The sequence below is a fragment of the Grampus griseus genome (assembly GCF_964374135.1).
Source record: "Grampus griseus genome assembly, chromosome: 7".
Taxonomy (NCBI): Eukaryota; Metazoa; Chordata; class Mammalia; order Artiodactyla; family Delphinidae; genus Grampus; species Grampus griseus.
Genome location: NC_139001.1, coordinates 15,194,296 through 15,208,477, shown reverse-complemented (window position 1 = coordinate 15,208,477; position 14,182 = coordinate 15,194,296). Strand labels below are relative to the sequence as shown.

The following is a 14,182-nucleotide window of genomic DNA, read 5'->3' as shown; positions in this document are numbered from 1 at the left end:
GTTGATTTGAGTCTTCTCCCTTTTTTTCTGATGAGTCTGGCTAGTGGTTTATCAATTTTGTTTATCTTCTCAAAGAACCAGATTTTAGTTTTATTGATCTTTGCTATTGTTTCATTCATTTCTTTTTCATATATTTCTGATCTGATCTTTATGATTTCTTTCCTTCTGCTAATTTTGTTTTTGTTTTTTTTGTTATTCTTTCTCTAATTGCTTTAGGTGTAAGTTGAGGTTGTTTATTTGAGATGTTTCTTGTTTCTTGAGGTAGGATTGCATTTTATAAACTTCCCTCTTAGAAATGCTTTTGTTGCATCTCATAGGTTTTGGGTCATCATGTTTTCATTGTCATTCGTTTGTAGGTATTTTTTGATTTTCTCTTTGATTTCTTCAGTGATCTCTTGGTTATTTAGTAATGTATTGTTTAGCCTCCATGTGTTTGTGTTTTTTTACAGTTCTTTCCCTATAATTGATATCTAGTCTCATAGTGTTGTGGTTGGAAAATGTACTTGATAAGATTTCAATTTTCTTAAATTTACCGAGGCTTGATTTGTGACCTAAGATATGATCTATTCTGGAGAATGTTCCATGAGCACTTGAGAAGAAAGTGTATTCTGTTGTTTTTGGATGGAATGTCCTATAAATATCAATTAAGCCCATCTTGTTTAATGTGTCTTTGAAGCTTGTGTTTCCTTATTTATTTTCATTTTGGATCACCTGTCCATTGGTGAAATTGGGGTGTTAATGTCCCCTATTATGATTGTGTTACTGTTGATTTCCCCTTTTATGGCTGTTAGCATTTGCCTTATGTACTGTGGTGCTCCTATTTGGGTGCATAAATATTTACAATTGTTGTATCTTCTTCTTGGATTGATCCCTTGATCATTATGTAGTGTCCTTCTTTGTCTCTTGTTATAGTCTGTATTTTAAAGTCTATTTTATCTGATATGAGAATTGCTACTCCAACTTTCTTTTGATTTCCATTTGCATGGAATATCTTTTTCCATCCTTTCACTTTCAGTCTGTATGTGTTCCTAGGTCTGCTATGGGTTTCTTGTAGACAGCATATATATGGGTCTTGTTTTTGTATCCATTCAGTCAATCTATGTCTTTTGGTTGGAGCATTTAATCCGTTTACATTTAAGGTAATTATCGACATTTATGTTCCTGTTACCATTTCTTAATTGTTTTGGGTTTGTTTTTGTAGGTCTATTCCTTCTCTTGTGTTTCCTGCCTAGAGAAGTTCCTTTCACATTTGTTGTAAAGCTGGTTTTGTGGTGCTGAATTCTCTTAGCTTTTGCTTGTCTGTAAAGATTTTAATTTCTCCACCGAAACTGAATGAGAACCGTGCTGGGTAGAGTAATCTTAGTTGTAGTTGTTTCCCTTTCATCACTTTAAATATGTCCTGCCACTCCCTTCTAGCTTGCAGAGTTTCTGCTGATAGATCAACTGTTAACCTTATGGGGATTCCCTTGTATGTTATTTGTTGCTTTTCCCTTGCTGCTTTTATTTTTTTATTTATTTATTTTTTAAAAATAATAAATGTATTTATTTTTGGCTGTGTTGGGTCTTCGTTGCTGTATGCGGACTTTTCTCTAGTTGCGGCGAGCGGGGGCTACTCTTTTTTGTGGTACGCAAGCTTCTCATTGTGGTGGCTTCTCTTGTTGGGGAGCATGGGCTCTAGGCACGAGGGCTTTAGTAGTTGTGGCATGTGGGCTCAGTAGTTGTGGCTCGTGGGCCCTAGAGCGCAGGCCTAGTAGTTGTGGCACATGGGTTAGTTGCTCCGTGGCATGTGGGATCTTCCTGAACCAGGGCTTGAACCTGTGTCCCCTGCATTGGCAGGCAGATTCTCAACCACTGTGCCACCAGGGAAGCCCTTCCTTGCTGCTTTTAATATTTTTCTTGGTGTTTAATTTTTGATAGTTTGATTAATATGTGTCTTGGTGTGTTTCTCCTTGGATTTATCCTGTATGGGACTCTCTGTGCTTCCCAGACTTGATTGACTATTTTCTTTCTCATGTTAGGGAAGTTCTCAACTATAATCTCTTCAAATATTTTCTCAGTCCCTTTCTTTTTCTCTTCTTCTTCTGGGATCCCTATAATTCGAATGTTGGTGCATTTAATATTGTCCCAGAGGTCTCTGAGACTGTCCTCAATTCTTTTCATTCTTTTTTCTTTATTCTACTCTGTGGTAGTTATTTCCACTATTTTATCTTCCAGGTCACTTATCCATTCTTCTGCCTCAGTTATTCTGCTATTGATTCCTTCTAGAGAATTTTTAATTTCATTTATTGTGTTGTTCATCACTGTTTGTTTGTTCTTTAGTTCTTCTAGGTCCTTGTTAAACATTTCTTGTATTTTCTCCATTCAATTTCCAAGATCTTGGATCATCTTTACTCTCATTACTCTGAATTCTTTTTCAGGTAGACTGCCTATTTCCTCTTCATTTGTTTGGTCTGGTGGGTTTTACCTTGGTCCTTCATCTGCTGCATATTTCTCTGTCTTCTCATTTTGCTTAACTTACTGTGTTTGGGGTCTCCTTTTCGCAGGCTGCAGGTTTGTATTTCCCATTGTTTTTTTGTGTCTGCCCCCAGTGGGTAAGTTTGGTTCAGTGGGCTGTGTGGTCTCTGGTGGTCCAATGTCCTTAACTCGGCTCTTCCACCTCAGGGGCTCAGGCTTGACACCAGGCTACAGCACCAAGACCCTGTCAGCCACACGGCCAGGTATGTAGGGAGTTTCTTGCCTTTTGGGAAGTCTGAGGTTTTCTGCTAGTGTTCAGTAGGTGTTCTGTAGGAGCTGTTCCACATGTGGATGTATTTTTGATGTATTTGTGGGGAGGAAGGTGATCTCCACGTCTTACTCCTCTGCCATCTTGAAGGTCTCCTCCACCCCACAGTATTTTGCTTAATTCCTCCTTGTCAACACCTGCCAGGACCATCCTGTATTTGACTCCCTACCTCCCGTCTCATTCTTCTGCAATCTGCCCTCCAGGGAGTGATTAAACAAACAAACAAAACCATAGTTGGTCATATTTTTCTTCTACCTAAAAGCTTTCAATGGCTAATGCTTGCTTGCAAAATAAATTTCAAACATCCAGACTTGGCATGGCCGACAAGTTCATTTGTGTTCCTTACAGCCTTGTCTCAGGCCACTTTCCTACACACACCCCAAGCTGTAGTTCACCTGGCCTACTTGTAATTCCAAAAATGTGCCATGGTTCACCTTGCCTTTGTGCTCAGGTATATACTGTTTTCTCCACCTAGAACATCCATCCACTCCCTTGTCCTCCACCTCTCTGCATAACCCTTACGTGTTCTTAGGGACTTAGCTAGACTGTCATCTTCTCTTGGAAGCATGTCCTGACTGCCCTGAGCTGACTTGGAGTCTTCTCTTTTATAGTCTTCCCTTATCAGCCTGTCTCAATATTGATTTTCTCATATGGTACCCTTACCAGGCTAATTATCGCAGGCAGGATCTGGGTCCAGCACGTGTGTGATACATAGGAGGGATAAAAGGTATGTTGAATGAATGCTCCCTGCCTGGAAAATTATTCTTTCTCAGCCCAAGTCATAGGGGGTTGATAGATAACTCCTCCCAGCATTGACAGTAATGCTCTGAGGGCTCCCTGAGACTCCAGGGTTGGAGAGAAAAGACCAGTTGTTTGAGACCTGAAAGTCAGAGCCTGTTAGACAGACATTAGAGATATAAAAAGAACAGTAATGATAATGAAACTGGATTATTCGGTGTGGCTACTTGTCAGGGAAACTGGTAGACATCTCTTGTTTGTGACTTCTGGCAATGTTTTCCCTTTCTTTTTTTCCTTTATTTTTTTTGAATATTTAAGATAGGTTTATTTCCATAACTTCATTTCCCACTGTAATACATTACTTCTCCATTTAATATACGAATTTTGTATATATACTGCCTTACTTTGGTCAACTATATAACTATACTTCAGACTGTAGACCTCAGTAGAACCTTAAAAATCTAAACACAAATTCTACCTCTAACCACCAAGACTTTGGGGATTAAAATAACTGACAGGCCATCATTTTTTATTTACATCAGTTCAGTTTATACATGTTTAACTTATTCTAATGACTGTTTCCAATGTGAAAACCAAGTTTAAAATAACTTGATCAACTTGTTTCAAACACAGCTGTTCACATACCATACTCCAGCTCCACCCATGTAAGTAGATCCTGTAAGAGATAAAACTACTTAGCATAAATTCAGTGAAGTTGAGCCTTTCATAAACAGCATGAAAATATGAGTTGAAGAAAATTTTCCAGCATGCTACTATAAGTAGCTTTTTTTCTGCAGTATTAATACAGTAAAACAAAATATTAAATTTATTTAAAATATAGGTATGAGATTATTCCATTCTGTCCAAACCTATTAAATACCTTCCAAAAGTTTTGTAATTCAGTCCTAGAAATTTTTGGAGCTGAGAGCATTTCCTGTTCAGAAATGTTACCTCTATAAAAGCTCCCAGGAAATTTCAGAAAAATATAATCTTCTAATTTAAAAGTTGATCAAAAAAAAAAAGTTGATCGATTTGCCAAATGATGCAGCCAGGTTTGCTTCTCTAAAAGCTTCTGGTAAGGTCGGATGTGCATGACAGACTCTAGCTATATCTTCTCAGGATGCTCCATATTCCAGTGCAAGAGCAGCTTCATTTATCATTTCACCAGCACCTGGTCCTAGAATATGTGCTCCCAATACTCTGTTTGTTGATTTCTGCCCAAGTTATCTTCACCATGCCATCTGTGTCAGCGTTTGTCTTAGCTCTGCTCTTAGCAGCAAATGGGAATTTCCCAAATTTGTACTCAATAACCCTCTTCTTTCAACTGCTCTTCTGATTTGCCAACCCAAGCAACTTCAGGGTGTGTGTAAATCACCGATGGTACACAATTGTAGTCAATGTGCACAGCGCCACCAGCCATCCCTTCAACACAGATAATGCTTTCATCCACTGCTTTGTGAGCCAGCATTGGACCAGCAACCACATCGCCAATTGCATAGATATTTGGAATTTTAGTTTGGAATCTGGTATTTACTGGAATTCTACTTCTAGGATCCAGCTCAATTCCAAGCTCCTCTAGTCCCAAATTCTTAGTAAAGCGTCGTCGGCCAATGCAAACCAGGAGTACATCACAAGTGATAACTTCAGCTTTACCACCAGAAGCAGCTTCAATAGAAACATCAATTTTTCCATCTGACTTCTTAGTAGCACCAGTAACTTTGGTATTCAATTTAAAGAGAGAGATGGAGATCTCTGGTAGAGCTGTGGCTATAAGAATGTTCTTTGTATCAATAACTTGACTGCTGCCATCGGCTTTTGTAGCTGTGACCTGATTTTTCCCAGTTATCTTTCCATATCCATTTACATGAGCAACTTTATTCTATTTGAACAAGTGGGCACTTCCACCTGTTAAAGCTTTTACTGCATTACTCTTCTGCTCCATCATCTTCTCTAAATTCAAGCGAACTTCAGACATTTCAATTCTTCTAGATGAAAAATCTTTTCCATGGGCCCTATGGTAATAATGAGAGTTATTCAATAAAGCCTTAGAAGGAATACAACCAACTTTCAAGCATGTTCCACCGAGTGTTTCATTTTTCTCAACGCAGACTGCCATGAAGCCTAACTGGGCAGCTTTGATAGCAGCAACATATCCTCCAGGACAAGAACCTATCACTGTTAACATCAGCATCAATTGGTTGATCTGCATAAGTTCTCAGTGGCACTGCAGAAACTCCTTGCAGACCATGAGATGTTCGATTGAAATGGCCTCTCTTAGCCAAGGAACAGGACACACGACTCCAGCTCTGCATCTTGCCGCTGGACTTTCCTTTCCGCCAAAGCTTTCAAACTCCGCTAAGCGTCTCTGCCGCCTCGCCAAGGTCTCCTCCCTTTCTTTTAATAAGAGTACCTTATTACTACCTATTCCACCAACCCAATCCCTGTGTTATAGGTGGGGCTGATCCCAGGCTCCCACGCCATTGGTCGGCACATGACTTGGGCCTGTCCACTCAGAACATCCCATTCCCTTTCCCTGAGCAATTGGTTCAGAGATAGGTGCGTGACCCGCGCCAGACCAATGACACTAAACACAGGACTTTCTCTGGAGCTAAATAGAGACAGGTTTTTTTTGTTGTTTGGTGGAAATATAAGGTAGATGTATAAGCCTGCAGTGACTGGTTGCCAGCTTGGGCTCCATATGGGAAAAGACTTGAGAATGAAGGAGGAGTTGAGAGGCAGAAAACCAAATTGCTGCTGCTGCTGTTTGAGTGCCCAATCCAACTTTGCATTAAGCCAGGCCTGTTTTGTTTTGTTCTTCTGGTTACGTGATAAAATAATTTCCCCTTTTTGAGTAAGATGATTCAATCTGGGTCTCTGTCGCTTGCAACCAAAAGATGTTTATTAGTACAGAAATCAGGGTAGTCAGCAAATCTAGAGAGAAAATGTGAATACAGAGGACTCTGGCTCTGTGGTCATGGGAAAAGGATGTGTTTCCTTTCATCCAAGTCATTTTACCCAGTGACCCTCTAGGCAGGTAACGGAGGAAAGAGTACCCTGGAGGGAGTGGTGGGTCTCAAACTATGGCCCAACTAGACGGGATACATCTTTTCCCCCTTTCATTTGTACTTGTCAAAAAAAAAATGTTTTTCAAAATTTATTTTGTTTTATATTTATTTTTAATTACTAAGCAAACATGAATACATTTTTCTTATAGAAATTAAACTATTTTAGAAAATGCAGAATGTCTTCTGACTTTTACTTGACCACTCCCCTCCAGAGGCTACCCTGTATTCGGCTTATATCCTTTAAACCGTATAACTCAGTATAGACACACATAAGAACATAGAAGTTTCTTTTGCACGGTGGCTATGTGGGGATGGTGGCTGTGATTGTGTAGATTCTGCTCACAAATGCACTAAGAGTGAAGTTGCGTTAAAAAATCCCACCTACAGAAAACACCTCCCTCTAATTGTCATCCAACCCCAGGAATATCTGAAACTGCCCCCTCCTGTAAATCCCTTTTATGTATTTAAGAAGCTTTTCTAAAAGATTCTTTTTAATCTGCTATTAAAAATTTTTCTGGAAAGAAGAGAATGAGTTAAACTATATTTTTTGTCATTTTTTCTCACTCAGTTTGTAAAAATTACACACGAACACATGCTTAATGTAAAAGATTAAGGGAAAATCTGCCCTTATCTCACGATCTCACCTCACCATTCCCCTCCCCCCTCACTACATTGTGTATTTTTCTGGTCCTTCTCTGCATTTTCATTTTATACACATAGAGCAGCAATGTATTTTAGAAAACTTTCTGTGTCAGTGTTTTAAGATTAAAAGGTTAAGTTATAAAAAACAGAGAATATGCCTTTAGTTAATGAGACACAGGATGGACAAGCTTTGATGGGGGGGAGGCAGGAAATCTAGTACAATAAGCCTGTATAGGGAGGTTGGGCTGCTGGGGTGTTGAGAGTTTGTATGGGACGAAGCACTTAGTGAGGCCGTTTCAAAAGTAAACCTGACCGACTGCCCAATTTTTCCATCCTTGCTTCTCAAATCTTGGGTCTGGGAGGTTGGTTGTATTTCTGGCAATAATCGGACTTTAATTTTTTCTATTCTTTATTTTTTTAAATTTGTTTATTTTATTTATTTATTTTTGGTTGTGTTGGGTCTTCGTTGCTGCACGCAGGCTTTCTCTAGTTGTGGCAAGTGGGGGCTACCGTTCCTTGCAGTGCGCGGGCTTCTCATTGTGGTGGCTTTTCTTGTTGTGGAGCATGGGCTCTAGGTGTGCGGACTTCACTAGTTGTGGCACGTGGGCTCAGTAGTTGTGGCTCACGGGCTTAGTGGCTCCGTGGCATGTGGGATCTTCCCAGACCAGGGCTTGAACCCGTGTCCCCTGCATTGGCAGGCAGATTCTTAACCACTGCACCACCAGGGAAGTCCAATTTTTCTATTCTTAATCGCTACTTAAAGCTCAATAGTTTTTAAAAAACATAATATCTATCCTTTCCTTTCTCAGGTAAATCAAGCTGATTTTCTTTTTTTTCTTTTTTATGTACCAATTTCAAGTGTGGCTAACTTGAGATGGATGGTCTTTGACGAATGATTCTTGTTTTGAGTTTTGTTTTTTAAATGGTAGAAATTTCCTCTTCCTCATCCTCTCCTTCCTCTTTCTTCATGCGTCTTCCTTCTCTTCCAGTATTCAACATGTATTTTTTTTTTAGGGGGTAGGGGATGAATTTTCTTTATTTCCATTTCGGACTCTCATTCAATCCAGGCTCAGTCTTATCTAACGTGCTAACTATTTTTACACTGAGGCTTAGAGAATGCTGACCACACTTCCAAAATATTTTAGCATATAGACATTTGGTGTGATATAAACATACCCCCAGGATGACTGACACTACTGCCCTCTTCCCTGGGAAACAATGTAATGCCGTGGGGAAAATCATGGGCTGGGAGTCAGACAGGCCTGGGTGTGTGTCCAGGTGCTGCCCACACTTGTTTCAGGATCTCCAGGAGGTACCTGACAAAGTTTCAGTGTTTTCTTCCATGAAACAGGAAAATGCTTCACTGGGGGTAGTTCCTTTATTAAATAAAATAATATGTGCAAACCACTGATTCAATACACAAGAGCTATTTTTCCACCCTAACATTTTGACTTAGAGAATAGTCCAACAGAAATTTCACACCATCCATTCAGTTTACCAGGACAGGGGAGGAGAGAGTGATACAAGCAGAAGGTCTGTCTAAAAGGAAACACTGTATTATATTTCTCTTTTATTCACTCAGAAACCTGAGTTTGCCTGACCTAGTGCAGGGAGAAAAGGAAGCACTAGAAATACGATTCCTGTTTCACAGACAAGGGATGATAGAATATATGGTAAATGATTCTGTTTGTTTACTAAAGACATAACCACAATTTCATAATAGTAACAAGCTACCTTCCTGAGCTTCAGTGAATTTCACTTTGAAATCCTTCTTTCATTTTCCTGTTTGTATACCAGGAAGTGTGTGTTGTGAATAAGCCCAAACTAGCTTAAGCTAACACACACACACACACACACACACACACACACACACACACACACACACACACACACACACACACGTATTGACTTATTTTCCTAGAAAGAATGGGGGTGGGTTCAAGCACTATTAGATTTGGGGTTTCTCCCCACTGGCTCTTTCCTGAGCTGTATTGGTCTGCTTGCTGGCTTCTAAGAGAGAGTTGATCTGGACTCAGCAAACTTTAGGCTTCGATCATCCTAACTCAGCTTCCTTCTTAGGATACAGATATAAAATGCCAGGGATAGACTCCTATTGTGTCTTCCTGGATCATGTGACTGCCCTTGACCCAGTACCCAGTGACTGGGTGGGGGGATAGTATGTTCTGATTGGCAGGTTGGGTCCTGTACTTCTGTGGCCAGAGTGGATAAGGTTTGGTGACCAGTAGTTCTGCCAGGAACACACAGAATGGAGAGGGGCCCTTTCCCAAAGTCACAGTTTGGTTTTCCCCAGTTCTAATTAAAGCGGTTTGTACCCAGGTGTGATAAATCAGGTACTCACTTGACCTTTAGTTAATGCTTTGATACTTCCACAATTTATACTAGTTTGAGCAATATGCTCGTAAGCAAGGTATGCCCGTATAATGGATACTAGAGTGGTGTAGTTTCTAGGTAGAAACTACCTAGAAAGTATATAAAACAGATAACATGTAAAACATATAAAAGGTTTTTTATTTGTGTATGAATCCTAGAAGTGTTTACAAGATCATTAGAAATTCAGCACAAATAAAAATAAACTAGCAAGATGCAAGTAAACAATCTTCCTCAGTATTTTTTTTAATTGGCTGTTATGGCATGGCCTTACTTCATTAAAAATTTCTAGACTAAAAACTGTGTTTACCAAGATAAATACAAATGATAAAGGTTTTCAAGAACTGAAGGAGCAACAGAGAAAAACCAAAATGACTTCTCTGTTTTGACTTTGACCATAATTCTAAATTCTGTCCACCTGATGCTTCTACCTTTAAGAGAGTGAAAAGAGGAAAAGAAAGGATGGAAAACTGGAGGGGAGAGAAGGAAGAGAGTGGAGAGGAGGGTATTCCCGATTAATTTTTACCTTCTCAAAAGTGGGAGAGTGAAATGAAAAAACACAGGTCCTGGGGCAGATGTTATTGTGTTTTGCACACCAGCTTGCTCTCCCCTCGTCTGAAGCACGTTTACTCAAAGCCCTTCCTCACTCTAAGCCTACATGCTGCCTAACATTGCTGACCACACTCTCAGCTCTGGGGATGGGCCATGACTAACTTGAGCCAGAATGTTTTATCTCCCAACACGTAAGGGCTGTTTTAGAGGTAGCAATGGCAATTAATCCAATCATGGCCAATGCGATGCAAGATGATGTTCCCAGGATTTCTGAAAAATATAGTCGTTCTTTCTGGGCTTGATTTGGTGATTTGAGGAAGAGCTGCTTAGGGCTGGGGTAGCCGTGGAGGATGAAGTCAACCCATGAAGGAAGACAGTTCCGGAGAGGCAGAAGAACTGAGGACACATGAGTCTGGAGGAAGCTGCCCCAGAAGCCAACTCTTCCTGTAGAATTTCAATGATATGGCTGAATAAATGCTGTTCTTCGTGCCAATTAGTTTGAGTTGGGTTTCCATTCCATTGAAAATGAAAATGATCTTAATTGGTTTTCTTGGAAGTGCATGAATATCATTCTTCTTTATGTCTCTTCCCCCACTGGGTCCAGCATGATGCTTTTGCATACAGTAGGTGCTCACTGAATGAATGGATGCAGTGGAAGCCTCTCTGGGTTGGAAGTTAAAACCTGATCGTCTAATCCTAGTGTACGTAATAAAAAAAAAGTGTGACTAAGCATACATCACCCACCTGTCTGTATCCCATGTTCCATTTGAGATGTGAAGGGATTGGACCAGTTCCCATACAGTTGGCCCTCAGTATCTGTGGGTTTCACTTCTGTGGGTTCAACCAATCTCGGACACTGAGGACTGACTGTATTCATTATACTACGCCATTTTATATAAGGCACTTGAGTATCCTTGGATTTTGGTGTCCACAGGGGCTGCTGGAACCAATCCCCGCAGATACTGAGGGATGACTGTATTCTAGGCCGTTATTATGCTATTTCTTTCTAATGTGGCACTACTGATAGTTTACATCCTGGGTCTGTCTTGATTTTGTTTGGTCAGTACTTTTGCTGTGCTGGTTAAATATTTTAAATCTCTCTCCACTCAAACATATTAAGTCAACAAACATTTATTGAGTGTCTGCTACCCGTCAGGCACTGTACTGGGCACTGGGTTACAGTGGAGAGTGAAATGACATGGTCTGTTGTTTTCATGCATCTTACGGTCCAGTGCTGTGCCAATGAAACAGGAAGGAAGGAGGCAGGGCACAACCTTTAAAAGAATGACGTAGCCATAGGACATGACAAAAACTGGTTAGAACCAACGAGGTCCAAGATGGCAGAAGATTCAACTTCCACTAGACCTTGAGCCTCATCATACGCTCATTGTAACATATTAACATCTAAATGACACACCCACCAGCACAGTGACAGTTCTGAGGCTAACCATAAAAGGACGAAAAGTGGGAGGTAGCCCAAGTCCTGGAAATCCCCACCCCTTCCCCTGGAAGAGTTGGAGTAACCTTCCCACTCATTAGCCTATGAAATTACCCAGCCCATGAAAACTAACCATGCCATGTTTCGGGGCCTCTCACCTCTGAGATGGCCTACACTCTGTGGAATGTGTTTCTCTCTAAATCTACTTCCTACCTATCACTTTGTCTCTCACTGAATTCTTTCTGCCATGAGACATTAAGAACCTGAGCTTCCTTAAGTCCTGAGACCAGGTGTGTGATGTCGGTTAAAAGACCAAGTCCCAATCTGAGTTATGTGGTTTCACCAACTGCAGTAGCTGCTAACCATAGGTGGCTATCGAGGCACTTGAAAGGTGCTTAGTCCAAACTGAGATGTACTGTAAGTACAAAATAAACACCAGGTTAGAAAGAGTAACCCCAAAGAATATCTGATTAATTATTTTTATATTGATTACAAGTTGAAATGATAATACTTGAGATAGAGTTACATAAAGTATACTACTAAAATTAATTTGGCTTGTTTTCTTTGTTCTTTTTAATGTGGTTACCAGAAGATTTTAAATTACATATGTGGTTCCTATTACATCCTCAGTGGATGGTGCTAGTCTAGAGCAGGAGACTTGTGATTCTCAAATTTTATGGTTTTCTATGAATCCTCGGAAAATCTTGTTAAAATGCAGATGTGGTTCAAGTAGGTCTGGGGTGGGGCCTGAGATTCTGCATTTTTTACAAGCAACCAGGTGACACTGATGCTGCCTTCCATGGAGAATACTTTGAGTAGACTAGATTTGAAGACTTACAAAATGGTAAATTAAATGTGGATTGAAATATATGATTGAGGAAAAAATATATAGGAATGAACTGGCTGCAGAAAGAATGACTATTAAGATAAACTAAATATTACAGAAGCAAGAACTGAAATAAATGTAGTGTGAGGACAGTTTCTCAGTCAAACTTTTAAAAAATAGTTTGATGTCTTGTGAGAGATTTAAATGTACTGCAAATACCATCACTGGTATATGTACTCCTCTACACTTACACATGTGTGTACCGTACTCTATAGTTGAATTCAGCAAATGTGTGTTGAGCTCACTTGGTGCAGGTATTATATCTATCAGCACATTGGGTGGACCTTATGGAATAAAAAGATGAAGATGTGGTTCTTCTTCTCAAACAGTTCATCATGGGGTTTGAGAAAGAGAGAAACACAATTGACCTAATACAGCACAAGAAGCACTAAGCTCACGGTAGTGCAATATGGTGCTTTTGTTTCCTTTCACCTTTCTACCAGTAACACGCTCTGATTTTCCTGTGGGACATCTACACGCACCTCCCAACACTTTCCCTCGTGCTTCTGAGATGTGAATTGCTGACCTCCATCCTTGGATCCCAGGCTGGAGCCGGTGAGTCAGGTCTGGACAGACAGAGTATACTGTTGGGGACATAAATTGAGCAAGGAGAGACATAATGCCTCAAGAGGAAATGAAATTTCTGGGAGGAGAGTTGGAATTTCCAGTGGGAGAGGAGTCTCCATAACCTCCAGCCGTCTTGATGCCCTGGGGGTGGGGAAGCCAGGATGAAGCAAACACTGTCACCAAGGAGTAGATCTGAGGAATGGAGAAAGTCAAAACTACTCTTTTTGATCCTTTTGAGCTCTGTATCAAGCTGTCCCTGAAGGCCGATGTACACCCTTTAATTTGTAAGCCATTAAACTCCAATTGCTTAAGCAAGTTGAATTTGCATTTTCTATTGCTTGTATCCCAAGGAGACCTAACTGATAAAACAATAGCACGAACAACGCAGGGAGAATGGGACAAGTAATTTTGCTTGGGATCTTCCCAGAGCACTTGACATTGAGTTAAATGCCTTAAATGACAAAGCAAGATATAATGGACGTTTGGGTGATAGGACTGTGTTCCTTGTTGTAATATTTATGGATTCTGCAAACTGGGCAGGATTTCTAAAAATGCCAGGTCAAGTCCATGTGATACGAGAATATATTTCTAGTTTCTGGGAGAGGCTCTCTAGAGTCACAAAATTATTTTCCTGCCAAAAATATCAGCCAGTTCCTCACTAGGGCTTAAATGTCACCTCTCAGAGTTGTCTCCCCTGACCTCCCTATCCAAAATTGTCTTTGTTCTTCTTTTCTCCTAGTTATCCTGTTTAAATGTCCGAAGAGCACCTCCAACTCTGGAACTATCTTTTTATTTATTTATTATAATGATTTAGAGCATAAGCTTCTTGAAGGTCAGGACCATTTCTGTCTCGATAAGTGCTATATTTGTGACATCTAGCACAGTACCTGTCCTCTGGTGGCACTTAAATATCTGTTGAATTAATGTTCAGTTAATTAGAGCATTGAATCCAGGTTTGGTTTCCAAATACTTTATAATGTTGGAGAGAAATTATAGCAGGTCCAGAGAAAAGAAACAAAAAGGATGCAGGGAGTGAGAAGTAAGTTCAGTAAGGAATGCTAAAAGGAATTAAGACAGTTCCCAAGAAGTCTTAGGGGTTATTTACTTATTTCACAACTATAGGA

The 14,182-nt window shown here is 40.1% G+C and overlaps 1 pseudogene across 1 annotated transcript; it reads right to left on the bottom strand.

Annotated features, from left to right (window-relative positions):
• Positions 1-4,518: 4,518 nt before the first annotated feature.
• On the bottom strand, positions 4,519-5,887 carry LOC309824973 (dihydrolipoyl dehydrogenase, mitochondrial-like; annotated as a pseudogene). The gene has a single exon. The product of its transcript is annotated as a dihydrolipoyl dehydrogenase, mitochondrial-like (transcript).
• Positions 5,888-14,182: the final 8,295 nt, after the last annotated feature.